This window comes from Plectropomus leopardus, chromosome 2, assembly GCF_026936395.1.
Source record: "Plectropomus leopardus strain MGB_pleo_1.0 chromosome 2, ASM2693639v1, whole genome shotgun sequence".
Lineage (NCBI taxonomy): Eukaryota > Metazoa > Chordata > Actinopteri > Perciformes > Serranidae > Plectropomus > Plectropomus leopardus.
In genome coordinates this window covers 10,417,714-10,433,408 of record NC_142177.1, presented here as the reverse complement: position 1 = coordinate 10,433,408, position 15,695 = coordinate 10,417,714, and positions in this window count along the sequence as shown.

The window sequence follows — 15,695 nt, the reverse complement described above, 5'->3', positions numbered from 1 at the left end:
GACCAACAAGGCAAGGCTATAGTAAGGCAAAAATGTCAAAATATGACGTCACAAAAACAGCTGAAAACGCCTCAAAACAGCATAAAATAGCGTGCCGAAACATGCCATAGCATTGGATGTAGCAGAAACGTCCAAAAACACTATAAAAATGCATGTTGAAAAAATGACCAAAAAGGCAAGGCTATAGTAAGGCAAAAATGGCAAAATATGACATGTCACAAAAACAGCTGAAAACGCCTCAAAACAGCATAAAATAGCGTGCCGAAACATGCCATACCATAGAATGCTGCCAAAACGGCCAAAAACAATGAAATTATGCATGTTGAAAAAGTGACAAAAAAAGGCAAGGCTATACTATGGCAAAATGGCAAAATATGACATGTCCCAAAACAGCTGAAAATGCCACAAAACAGCATAAAATATCGTGGATTTAAACATGCCAAAGCATTGAATTCTGTAAAAAAAAAGCAAAAAACACTATAAAAATGCATGTTGAAAAAAATGACCAAAAAGGCAAGGCTATAGTAAGGCAAAAATGTCAAAATATGACATGTCACAAAAACACCTGAAAACACCTGAGAAAAGCATAAAATAGCGTGCCGAAACATGCCATACCATAGAATGCTGCCAAAACGGCCAAAAACAATGAAATTATGCATGTTGAAAAAGTGAAAAAAAAAGGCAAGGCTATACTATGGCAAAAATGGCAAAATATGACATGTCCCAAAAACAGCTGAAAACACCTCAAAGTAGCATAAAATACCGTGCCGAAACACGCCATAGCATTGGATGTAGCAGAAACGTGCAAAAACACTACCAAAATGCATGTTGAAAAAACGACCAAAAAGGCAAGGCTATAGTAAGGCAAAAATGTCAAAATATGACATGTCACAAAAACAGCTGAAAACACCTCAAAACAGCATAAAATGGTGTGCCAAGACACGCCATAACATTGAATTCTGCAACAACAGCCAAAAACAATTTAATTATGCATGATGAAAAAAATAACCAACAAGGCAAGGCTATAGTAAGGCAAAAATGTCAAAATATGACATGTCCCAAAAACAGCTGAAAATGCCACAAAACAGCATAAAATAGCGTGCCGAAACATGCCATAGCATAGAATGCTGCCAAAACGGCCAAAAACAATGAAATTATGCATGTTGAAAAAGTGACAAAAAAAGGCAAGGCTATACTATGGCAAAAATGGCAAAATATGACATGTCCCAAAAACAGCTGAAAATGCCACAAAACAGCATAAAATATCGTGACGAAACATGCCATAGCATTGAATTCTGTAAAAAAAAAGCAAAAAACACTATAAAAATGCATGTTGAAAAAAATGACCAAAAAGGCAAGGCTATAGTAAGGCAAAAATGTCAAAATATGACATGTCACAAAAACACCTGAAAACACCTGAGAAAAGCATAAAATAGCGTGCCGAAACATGCCATACCATAGAATGCTGCCAAAACGGCCAAAAACAATGAAATTATGCATGTTGAAAAAGTGAAAAAAAAAGGCAAGGCTATACTATGGCAAAAATGGCAAAATATGACATGTCCCCAAAACAGCTGAAAACACCTCAAAGTAGCATAAAATACCGTGCCGAAACACGCCATAGCATTGGATGTAGCAGAAACGTGCAAAAACACTACCAAAATGCATGTTGAAAAAACGACCAAAAAGGCAAGGCTATAGTAAGGCAAAAATGTCAAAATATGACATGTCACAAAAACAGCTGAAAACACCTCAAAACAGCATAAAATGGTGTGCCAAGACACGCCATAACATTGAATTCTGCAACAACAGCCAAAAACAATTTAATTATGCATGATGAAAAAAATAACCAACAAGGCAAGGCTATAGTAAGGCAAAAATGTCAAAATATGACATGTCCCAAAAACAGCTGAAAATGCCACAAAACAGCATAAAATAGCGTGCCGAAACATGCCATAGCATAGAATGCTGCCAAAACGGCCAAAAACAATGAAATTATGCATGTTGAAAAAGTGACAAAAAAAGGCAAGGCTATACTATGGCAAAAATGGCAAAATATGACATGTCCCAAAAACAGCTGAAAACACCTCAAAACAGCATAAAATATCGTGACGAAACATGCCATAGCATTGAATTCTGTAAAAACAAGCAAAAAACACTATAAAAATGCATGTTGAAAAAAATGACCAAAAAGGCAAGGCTATAGTAAGGCAAAAATGTCAAAATATGACATGTCCCAAAAACACCTGAAAACACCTCAAAACAGCATAAAATGGTGTGCCAAGACACGCCATAGCATTGAATCCTGCAAAACAGCCAAAAACAATTTAATTATGCATGATGAAAAAATGACCAAAAAAGGCAAGGCTATAGTAAGGCAAAAATGGCAAAATATGACATGTCACAAAAACAGCTGAAAACGCCTCAAAACAGCATAAAATAGCGTGCCGAAACATGCCATAGCATAGAATGCTGCCAAAACGGCCAAAAACAATGAAATTATGCATGTTGAAAAAGTGAAAAAAAAAAGGCAAGGCTATACTATGGCAAAAATGGCAAAATATGACATGTCCCAAAAACACCTGAAAACACCTCAAAGTAGCATAAAATACCGTGCCGAAACATGCCATAGCATTGGATGTAGCAGAAACGTCCAAAAACACTATAAAATGCATGTTGAAAAATGACCAAAAGGCAAGGCTATAGTAAGGCAAAAATGTCAAAATATGACATGTCACAAAAACAGCTGAAAACGCCTCAAAACAGCATAAAATAGCGTGCGAAACATGCCATACCATAGAATGCTGCCAAAACGGCCAAAAACAATGAAATTATGCATGTTGAAAAAGTGACAAAAAAGGCAAGGCTATACTATGGCAAAATGTCAAAATATGACATGTCCCAAAAACAGCTGAAAATGCCACAAAACAGCATAAAATATCGTGACGATACATGCCATAGCATTGAATTCTGTAAAAAAAGCAAAAACACTATAAAAATGCAAATGCATGTTGAAAAAATGACCAAAAAGGCAAGGCTATAGTAAGGCAAAAATGTCAAAATATGACATGTCACAAAAACAGCTGAAAACGCCTGAAAAAAGCATAAAATATCGTGACGAAACATGCCATAGCATTGAATTCTGTAAAAAAAAGCAAAAAACACTATAAAAATGCATGTTAAAAAAAATGACCAAAAAGGCAAGGCTATAGTAAGGCAAAAATGTCAAAATATGACATGTCACAAAAACAGCTGAAAACGCCTCAAAACAGCATAAAATAGCGTGCCGAAACATGCCATACCATAGAATGCTGCCAAAACGGCCAAAAACAATGAAATTATGCATGTTGAAAAAGTGACAAAAAAAAAGACAAGGCTATACTATGGCAAAATGGCAAAATATGACATGTCCCAAAAACAGCTGAAAATGCCACAAAACAGCATAAAATATCGTGACGAAACATGCCATAGCATTGAATTCTGTAAAAAAAGCAAACACAATAAAAATGCATGTTGAAAAAATGACCAAAAAGGCAAGGCTATAGTAAGGCAAAATGTCAAAATATGACATGTCACAAAACAGCTGAAAACACCTCAAAACAGCATAAAATATCGTGAAACATGCCATAGCATTGAATTCTGTAAAAAAAAGCAAAAAACACTATAAAAATGCATGTTGAAAAAAATGACCATAAAGGCAAGGCTATAGTAAGGCAAAAATGGCAAAATATGACATGTCCCAAAAACAGCTGAAAACGCCTGAAAACAGCATAAAATAGCGTGCCGAAACATGCCATAGCATAGAATGCTGCCAAAACGGCCAAAAACAATAAAATTATGCATGTTGAAAAAGTGAAAAAAAAGGCAAGGCTATACTATGGCAAAAATGGCAAAATATGACATGTCCCAAAAACAGCTGAAAATGCCACAAAACAGCATAAAATATCGTGCCGAAACATGCCATAGCATTGAATTCTGTAAAACAAGCAAAAACACTATAAAATGCATGTTGAAAAAATGACCAAAAGGCAAGGCTATAGTAAGGCAAAAATGTCAAAATATGACATGTCACAAAAACAGCTGAAAACACCTCAAAACAGCATAAAATGGTGTGCCAAGACACGCCATAGCATTGAATCCTGCAAAAACAGCCAAAAACAATTTAATTATGCATGATGAAAAAATGACCAAAAGGCAAGGCTATAGTAAGGCAAAATGGCAAAATATGACATGTCACAAAAACAGCTGAAAACGCCTCAAAACAGCATAAAATAAGCGTGCGAAACATGCCATACCATAGAATGCTGCCAAAACGCCAAAAAACAATGAAATTATGCATGTTGAAAAAGTGACAAAAAAAAGGCAAGGCTATACTATGGCAAAAATGTCAAAATATGACATGTCCCAAAAACAGCTGAAAATGCCACAAAACAGCATAAAATAGCGTGATTTAAACATGCCATAGCATTAAATTCTGTAAAAAAAAAGCAAAAAACACGATAAAAATGCATGTTGAAAAAAATGACCAAAAAGGAAAGGCTATAGTAAGGCAAAAATATCAAAATATGACATGTCCCAAAAACACCTGAAAACACCTGAGAAAAGCATAAAATAGCGTGCCGAAACATGCCATACCATAGAATGCTGCCAAAACGGCCAAAAACAATGAAATTATGCATGTTGAAAAAGTGACAAAAAAAGGCAAGGCTATACTATGGCAAAAATGGCAAAATATGACATGTCCCAAAAACAGCTGAAAACACCTCAAAACAGCATAAAATATCGTGACGAAACATGCCATAGCATTGAATTCTGTAAAAACAAGCAAAAAACACTATAAAATGCATGTTGAAAAAATGACCAAAAGGCAAGGCTATAGTATGGCAAAAATGTCAAAATATGACATGTCCCAAAAACAGCTGAAAACACCTCAAAACAGCATAAAATGGTGTGCCAAGACACACCATAGCATTGAATCCTGCAAAAACAGCCAAAAACAATTTAATTATGCATGATGAAAAAAATGACCAAAAAGGCAAGGCTATAGTAAGGCAAAAATGGCAAAATATGACATGTCACAAAAACAGCTGAAAACGCCTCAAAACAGCATAAAATAGCGTGCGAAACATGCCATAGCATAGAATGCTGCCAAACGGCCAAAAACAATGAAATTATGCATGTTGAAAAAGTGAAAAAAAAAAGGCAAGGCTATACTATGGCAAAAATGGCAAAATATGACATGTCCCAAAAACAGCTGAAAACACCTCAAAGTAGCATAAAATACCGTGCCGAAACATGCCATAGCATTGGATGTAGCAGAAACGTCCAAAAACACTATCAAAATGCATGTTGAAAAAATGACCAAAAAGGCAAGGCTATACTATGGCAAAAATGTCAAAATATGACATGTCACAAAAACAGCTGAAAACGCCTCAAAACAGCATAAAATAGCGTGCCGAAACATGCCATACCATAGAATGCTGCCAAAACGGCCAAAAACAATGAAATTATGCATGTTGAAAAAGTGACAAAAAAAGGCAAGGCTATACTATGGCAAAAATGTCAAAATATGACGTCACAAAAACAGCTGAAAATGCCACAAAACAGCATAAAATATCGTGACGAAACATGCCATAGCATTGAATTCTGGAAAAAAAAGCAAAAAACACGATAAAAATGCATGTTGAAAAAAATGACCAAAAAGGCAAGGCTATAGTAAGGCAAAAATGTCAAAATATGACATGTCACAAAAACAGCTGAAAACACCTCAAAACAGCATAAAATGGTGTGCCAAGACACGCCATAGCATTGAATCCTGCAAAAACAGCCAAAAACAATTTAATTATGCATGATGAAAAAAATGACCAAAAAGGCAAGGCTATAGTAAGGCAAAAATGGCAAAATATGACATGTCACAAAAACAGCTGAAAACGCCTCAAAACAGCATAAAATAGCGTGCCGAAACATGCCATAGCATAGAATGCTGCCAAAACGGCCAAAAACAATGAAATTATGCATGTTGAAAAAGTGAAAAAAAAAAAGGCAAGGCTATACTATGGCAAAAATGGCAAAATATGACATGTCCCAAAAACAGCTGAAAACACCTCAAAGTAGCATAAAATACCGTGCCGAAACATGCCATAGCATTGGATGTAGCAGAAACGTCCAAAAACACTATAAAAATGCATGTTGAAAAAATGACCAAAAAGGCAAGGCTATAGTAAGGCAAAAATGTCAAAATATGACATGTCACAAAAACAGCTGAAAACGCCTCAAAACAGCATAAAATAGCGTGCCGAAACATGCCATACCATAGAATGCTGCCAAAACGGCCAAAAACAATGAAATTATGCATGTTGAAAAAGTGACAAAAAAAAGGCAAGGCTATACTATGGCAAAAATGTCAAAATATGACATGTCCCAAAAACAGCTGAAAATGCCACAAAACAGCATAAAATATCGTGACGATACATGCCATAGCATTGAATTCTGTAAAAAAAAGCAAAAAACACTATAAAAATGCAAATGCATGTTGAAAAAAATGACCAAAAAGGCAAGGCTATAGTAAGGCAAAAATGTCAAAATATGACATGTCACAAAAACAGCTGAAAACGCCTGAAAAAAGCATAAAATATCGTGACGAAACATGCCATAGCATTGAATTCTGTAAAAAAAAGCAAAAAACACTATAAAAATGCATGTTGAAAAAAATGACCAAAAAGGCAAGGCTATAGTAAGGCAAAAATGGCAAAATATGACATGTCACAAAAACAGCTGAAAACGCCTCAAAACAGCATAAAATAGCGTGCCGAAACATGCCATAGCATAGAATGCTGCCAAAACGGCCAAAAACAATGAAATTATGCATGTTGAAAAAGTGACAAAAAAAAAGGCAAGGCTATACTATGGCAAAAATGGCAAAATATGACATGTCCCAAAAACAGCTGAAAATGCCACAAAACAGCATAAAATATCGTGACGAAACATGCCATAGCATTGAATTCTGTAAAAAAAGCAAAAAACACCATAAAAATGCATGTTGAAAAAAATGACCAAAAAGGCAAGGCTATAGTAAGGCAAAAATGTCAAAATATGACATGTCACAAAAACAGCTGAAAACGCCTCAAAACAGCATAAAATATCGTATTTAAACATGCCATAGCATTGAATTCTGTAAAAAAAAGCAAAAAACACTATAAAAATGCATGTTGAAAAAAATGACCATAAAGGCAAGGCTATAGTAAGGCAAAATGGCAAAATATCACATGTCACAAAAACAGCTGAAAACGCCTCAAAACAGCATAAAATAGCGTGCCGAAACATGCCATAGCATAGAATGCTGCCAAAACGGCCAAAAACAATGAAATTATGCATGTTGAAAAAGTGAAAAAAAAAGGCAAGGCTATACTATGGCAAAAATGGCAAAATATGACATGTCCCAAAAACAGCTGAAAATGCCACAAAACAGCATAAAATATCGTGCCGAAACATGCCATAGCATTGAATTCTGTAAAAACAAGCAAAAAACACTATAAAAATGCATGTTGAAAAAAATGACCAAAAAGGCAAGGCTATAGTAAGGCAAAAATGTCAAAATATGACATGTCCCAAAAACAGCTGAAAACACCTCAAAACAGCATAAAATGGTGTGCCAAGACACGCCATAGCATTGAATCCTGCAAAAACAGCCAAAAACAATTTAATTATGCATGATGAAAAAAATGACCAAAAAGGCAAGGCTATAGTAAGGCAAAATGGCAAAATATGACATGTCACAAAAACAGCTGAAAACGCCTCAAAACAGCATAAAATAAGCGTGCGAAACATGCCATACCATAGAATGCTGCCAAAACGGCCAAAAACAATGAAATTATGCATGTTGAAAAAGTGACAAAAAAAAGGCAAGGCTATACTATGGCAAAAATGTCAAAATATGACATGTCCCAAAAACAGCTGAAAATGCCACAAAACAGCATAAAATAGCGTGACGAAACATGCCATAGCATTAAATTCTGTAAAAAAAAGCAAAAAACACTATAAAAATGCATGTTGAAAAAAATGACCAAAAAGGCAAGGCTATAGTAAGGCAAAAATGTCAAAATATGACATGTCCCAAAAACACCTGAAAACACCTGAGAAAAGCATAAAATAGCGTGCCGAAACATGCCATACCATAGAATGCTGCCAAAACGGCCAAAAACAATGAAATTATGCATGTTGAAAAAGTGACAAAAAAAGGCAAGGCTATACTATGGCAAAATGGCAAAATATGACATGTCCCAAAAACAGCTGAAAACACCTCAAAACAGCATAAAATATCGTGACGAAACATGCCATAGCATTGAATTCTGTAAAAACAAGCAAAAAACACTATAAAAATGCATGTTGAAAAAAATGACCAAAAAGGCAAGGGCTATAGTAAGGCAAAAATGTCAAAATATGACATGTCCCAAAAACACCTGAAAACACCTCAAAACAGCATAAAATGGTGTGCCAAGACACGCCATAGCATTGAATCCTGCAAAAACAGCCAAAAACAATTTAATTATGCATGATGAAAAAAATGACCAAAAAGGCAAGGCTATAGTAAGGCAAAAATGGCAAAATATGACATGTCACAAAAACAGCTGAAAACGCCTCAAAACAGCATAAAATAGCGTGCCGAAACATGCCATAGCATAGAATGCTGCCAAAACGGCCAAAAACAATGAAATTATGCATGTTGAAAAAGTGAAAAAAAAAAGGCAAGGCTATACTATGGCAAAAATGGCAAAATATGACATGTCCCAAAAACAGCTGAAAACACCTCAAAGTAGCATAAAATACCGTGCCGAAACATGCCATAGCATTGGATGTAGCAGAAACGTCCAAAAACACTATAAAAATGCATGTTGAAAAAATGACCAAAAAGGCAAGGCTATAGTAAGGCAAAAATGTCAAAATATGACATGTCACAAAAACAGCTGAAAACGCCTCAAAACAGCATAAAATAGCGTGCCGAAACATGCCATACCATAGAATGCTGCCAAAACGGCCAAAAACAATGAAATTATGCATGTTGAAAAAGTGACAAAAAAAGGCAAGGCTATACTATGGCAAAAATGGCAAAATATGACATGTCCCAAAAACAGCTGAAAATGCCACAAAACAGCATAAAATATCGTGACGAAACATGCCATAGCATTGAATTCTGTAAAAACAAGCAAAAAACACTATAAAAATGCATGTTGAAAAAAATGACCAAAAAGGCAAGGCTATAGTAAGGCAAAAATGTCAAAATATGACATGTCCCAAAAACACCTGAAAACACCTCAAAACAGCATAAAATGGTGTGCCAAGACACGCCATAGCATTGAATCCTGCAAAAACAGCCAAAAACAATTTAATTATGCATGATGAAAAAAATGACCAAAAAGGCAAGGCTATAGTAAGGCAAAAATGGCAAAATATGACATGTCACAAAAACAGCTGAAAACGCCTCAAAACAGCATAAAATAGCGTGCCGAAACATGCCATAGCATAGAATGCTGCCAAAACGGCCAAAAACAATGAAATTATGCATGTTGAAAAAGTGACAAAAAAAGGCAAGGCTATACTATGGCAAAAATGGCAAAATATGACATGTCCCAAAAACAGCTGAAAACACCTGAAAAAAGCATAAAATACCGTGCCGAAACACGCCATAGCATTGGATGTAGCAGAAACGTCCAAAAACACTATAAAAATGCATGTTGAAAAAATGACCAAAAAGGCAAGGCTATAGTAAGGCAAAAATGGCAAAATATGACATGTCACAAAAACAGCTGAAAACGCCTCAAAACAGCATAAAATAGCGTGCCGAAACATGCCATACCATAGAATGCTGCCAAAACGGCCAAAAACAATGAAATTATGCATGTTGAAAAAGTGACAAAAAAAAGGCAAGGCTATACTATGGCAAAAATGTCAAAATATGACATGTCCCAAAAACAGCTGAAAATGCCACAAAACAGCATAAAATATCGTGACGATACATGCCATAGCATTGAATTCTGTAAAAAAAAGCAAAAAACACTATAAAAATGCAAATGCATGTTGAAAAAAATGACCAAAAAGGCAAGGCTATAGTAAGGCAAAAATGTCAAAATATGACATGTCACAAAAACAGCTGAAAACGCCTGAAAAAAGCATAAAATATCGTGACGAAACATGCCATAGCATTGAATTCTGTAAAAAAAAGCAAAAAACACAATAAAAATGCATGTTGAAAAAATGACCAAAAAAGGCAAGGCTATAGTAAGGCAAAATGGCAAAATATGACATGTCACAAAAACAGCTGAAAACGCCTCAAAACAGCATAAAATAAGCGTGCGAAACATGCCATAGCATAGAATGCTGCCAAAACGGCCAAAAACAATGAAATTATGCATGTAGAAAAAGTGACAAAAAAGGCAAGGCTATACTATGGCAAAATGGCAAAATATGACATGTCCCAAAAACAGCTGAAAATGCCACAAAACAGCATAAAATATCGTGACGAAACATGCCATAGCATTGAATTCTGTAAAAAAAGCAAAAAACACCATAAAAATGCAAATGCATGTTGAAAAAAATGACCAAAAAGGCAAGGCTATAGTAAGGCAAAAATGTCAAAATATGACATGTCACAAAAACAGCTGAAAACGCCTCAAAACAGCATAAAATATCGTGACGAAACATGCCATAGCATTGAATTCTGTAAAAAAAAAAAGCAAAAAACACTATAAAAATGCATGTTGAAAAAAATGACCATAAAGGCAAGGCTATAGTAAGGCAAAAATGGCAAAATATGACATGTCCCAAAAACAGCTGAAAACGCCTCAAAACAGCATAAAATAGCGTGCCGAAACATGCCATAGCATAGAATGCAGCCAAAAGCGGCCAAAACAATGAAATTATGCATGTTGAAAAAGTGAAAAAAAAGGCAAGGCTATACTATGGCAAAATGGCAAAATATGACATGTCCCAAAAACAGCTGAAAATGCCACAAAACAGCATAAAATATCGTGACGAAACATGCCATAGCATTGAATTCTGTAAAAAAAAAGCAAAAAACACTATAAAAATGCATGTTGAAAAAAATGACCAAAAAGGCAAGGCTATAGTAAGGCAAAAATGTCAAAATATGACATGTCCCAAAAACAGCTGAAAACACCTCAAAACAGCATAAAATGGTGTGCCAAGACACGCCATAGCATTGAATCCTGCAAAAACAGCCAAAAACAATTTAATTATGCATGATGAAAAAAATGACCAAAAAGGCAAGGCTATAGTAAGGCAAAAATGGCAAAATATGACATGTCACAAAAACAGCTGAAAACGCCTCAAAACAGCATAAAATAGCGTGCCGAAACATGCCATACCATAGAATGCTGCCAAAACGGCCAAAAACAATGAAATTATGCATGTTGAAAAAGTGACAAAAAAAAGGCAAGGCTATACTATGGCAAAAATGTCAAAATATGACATGTCCCAAAAACAGCTGAAAATGCCACAAAACAGCATAAAATAGCGTGATGAAACATGCCATAGCATTAAATTCTGTAAAAAAAGCAAAAAACACTATAAAATGCATGTTGAAAAAATGACCAAAAAGGCAAGGCTATAGTAAGGCAAAATGTCAAAATATGACATGTCCCAAAAACACCTGAAAACACCTGAGAAAAGCATAAAATAGCGTGCGAAACATGCCATACCATAGAATGCTGCCAAAAGCCAAAACAATGAAATTATGCATGTTGAAAAAGTGACAAAAAAAGGCAAGGCTATACTATGGCAAAAATGGCAAAATATGACATGTCCCAAAAACAGCTGAAAACACCTCAAAACAGCATAAAATATCGTGACGAAACATGCCATAGCATTGAATTCTGTAAAAACAAGCAAAAAACACTATAAAAATGCATGTTGAAAAAAATGACCAAAAAGGCAAGGCTATAGTAAGGCAAAAATGTCAAAATATGACATGTCCCAAAAACACCTGAAAACACCTCAAAACAGCATAAAATGGTGTGCCAAGACACGCCATAGCATTGAATCCTGCAAAACAGCCAAAAACAATTTAATTATGCATGATGAAAAAATGACCAAAAAAGGCAAGGCTATAGTAAGGCAAAAATGGCAAAATATGACATGACACAAAAACAGCTGAAAGCATATCAAAACAGCATAAAATAGCGTGCCGAAACATGCCATAGCATAGAATGCTGCCAAAACGGCCAAAAACAATGAAATTATGCATGTTGAAAAAGTGACAAAAAAAGGCAAGGCTATACTATGGCAAAAATGGCAAAATATGACATGTCCCAAAAACAGCTGAAAACACCTCAAAGTAGCATAAAATACCGTGCCGAAACATGCCATAGCATTGGATGTAGCAGAAACGTCCAAAAACACTATAAAATGCATGTTGAAAAAATGACCAAAAAGGCAAGGCTATAGTAAGGCAAAAATGTCAAAATATGACATGTCACAAAAACAGCTGAAAACGCCTCAAAACAGCATAAAATAGCGTGCCGAAACATGCCATACCATAGAATGCTGCCAAAACGGCCAAAAACAATGAAATTATGCATGTTGAAAAAGTGACCAAAAAAAGGCAAGGCTATACTATGGCAAAAATGTCAAAATATGACATGTCCCAAAAACAGCTGAAAATGCCACAAAACAGCATAAAATATCGTGACGAAACATGCCATAGCATTGAATTCTGTAAAAAAAAAGCAAAAAACACGATAAAAATGCATGTTGAAAAAAATGACCAAAAAGGCAAGGCTATAGTAAGGCAAAAATGTCAAAATATGACATGTCACAAAAACAGCTGAAAATGCCTCAAAACAGCATAAAATAGCGTGCCGAAACATGCCATAGCATAGAATGCTGCCAAAACGGCCAAAAACAATGAAATTATGCATGTTGAAAAAGTGACAAAAAAAAGGCAAGGCTATACTATGGCAAAAATGGCAAAATATGACATGTCCCAAAAACAGCTGAAAACACCTCAAAGTAGCATAAAATACCGTGCGGAAACACGCCATAGTATTGAATTCTGCAACAACAGCCAAAAACAATTTAATTATGCATGATGAAAAAAATGACCAAAAAGGCAAGGCTATAGTAAGACAAAAATGTCAAAATATGACATGTCACAAAAACTGCTGAAAACGCCTTTAAACAGCATAAAATATCGTGCCGAAACATGCCATAGCATAGAATGCTGCCAAAACGGCGAAAAACAATGAAATTATGCATGTTGAAAAAGTGAAAAAAAAGGCGAGCCTATACTATGGCAAAAATGTCAAAATATGACATGTCCCAAAAACAGCTGAAAATGCCACAAAACAGCATAAAATATTGTGACGAAACATTGCCATTTTTGCCATAGTATAGCCTTGCCTTTTTTTGTCACTTTTTCAACATGCATAATTCTGATTTTTTTGGCCGTTTTGACAACATTCTATGCTATGGCGTATCTTGGCACGCTATTTTTTGCTGTTTTGAGGTGTTTTCAGCCGTTTTTTGGCCATGTCATATTTTGACATTTTTGCCTTACTATAGCCTTACCTTTTTGGTCATTTTTTTCAACATGCATTTTTATAGTGTTTTTGGACGTTCCTGCTACATCCAATGCTATGGCATGTTTCGGCACAGTATTTTATGCTACTTTGAGGTGTTTTCAGCTGTTTTTGGGACATGTCATATTTTGACATTTTTGCTATAGTATAACCTTGCCTTTTTTATCACTTTTTCAACATGTATAATTTCATTGTTTTTGGCTGTTTTTGCAGAATTCGATGCTATGGCATGTCTTGGCACACCATTTTATGCTGTTTTCAGGTGTTTTCAGCTGTATTTTACACGTCATATTTTGACATTATGGCCTTAATATAGCCTTGCCTTTTTGGTCATTTTTTCAACATGACCAAAAAGGCAAGGCTTTTTGAATGCGGCCAAAACAGCCAAAAACAATTAAATTATGCATGTTGAATGTGTGTGTAGCATCGGATGCTGCAAAACATCACAATTATGCATGTTGAAAAAATGAAAAAATAGGCAAGGCTTATAGTATGGAAACACACACCATGGCTATGAATGTTGAAAAAACAGCCAAAAACACCATCAAATAGCATGTCAAAAAAATGATAGAAAATGCCAAAATGTCAAAATATGACATGGTCAAACAACAGCTGAAAACGACAAAAAATAGCATGCCGAGACACACTCTAGAATAGATGTCGTATACCATGACATTTTGGTTAAATTTTGAATGATATATTATACTGTGACATTTGGGTCATTCTGAGCTACATACTATGACATTTTGCTTTAATTTTGAACAACATACTGTACAATGACATTTTGGTCAAACGACAATACCATAACATTTTAATTAAATTTTGAACGACATACTGAAATATGATATTGTGGTCAAACTTGTCAACAGCATACTATACTATAACATTTCGGTCAGAATTTTCAACATACTAGACTGATATTTTGGTCAAATTTCAAACTACATACTATATTGTGACATTCTGGTCAATTTGAGTGCCATAATGCACTGTGATATCACAGTCATATTTTGATCGACATTATATGCTGTCATCATTTTTTCAAATTTATAATGACATTCTATACAATGCATTTTAGTCAAATTTTCAACAACATATTGACATTTATATAGTATTACATTTTGGTAAAAATTTTGAATGACATACAATAATATAACATTTTGATCAAAATTTGTGTGATTTTGGGGGCATACTTTTCTGTGATTTTTTTGTGTGATTTTGGACAGCATACTACGGTATGACTTTTGTGTGCGATCTTTTGACTACATATTATAGTATGACTTCTTAGTGTGATTTTTTTTCAAAAACATGTACTACGAATTTTCTTTGTAATTTTAAACAACAGTATACTATGATCTTTGATGCAATTTTGAACAACATACTATATTATGACATTTTTGTGCGATTTTGGACGCCAAACAATACTATTACATTTTTGTGCGATTTTGAACAATATTCTATACTACTGATTTTTTGTGTCATTTTTCAAGACATCCTATAGTATGACTTTTTTGTGCCTTTTTGAACGACATAGTATACTATGACTTGTTGTGATTTTGGATGACATACTGAAGTATGACTTCTATAATTTTTAACCATTACTTCATGACTATGGTATGTGATTTCTACCATATACTAGAAGACTATGACATTTTTTGTGCGATTTTGTGCAATTTTGATGTTTTTGTGCGATTTTTGACAATGTACAATACCATGACTTTTTTGTGGTTTTAGACAACATACTTTACTCGCCCTCAAACTGATTTGGAGCGAGGATTTGTGTCAGTCCTGCGTGTTAGAATGCTGCTCTTTGGGGAAAACTTTGAGGTGTCACCAGTTTGTTGACAGCTACAACATAACCACTGCGTTTCTTAGAGAAACACTCAAAAACAGATACTAACAAATTAAGGTCCTCCATTTCCTCTCAGCATGTATGAAATACATAAAAAAGCAAGTACGAGCCTCAAAACCAGATGTGTGTCTTTTGTGAATTATGACAAAGCAGTTTGTTTGACATTACATGTACTGTACTTAAAAACGTTAGTCATTGCCATGAAGTGTTGCATTATTACCTGTTATTACCTGTGTGCTCATAGGATTTGTGAA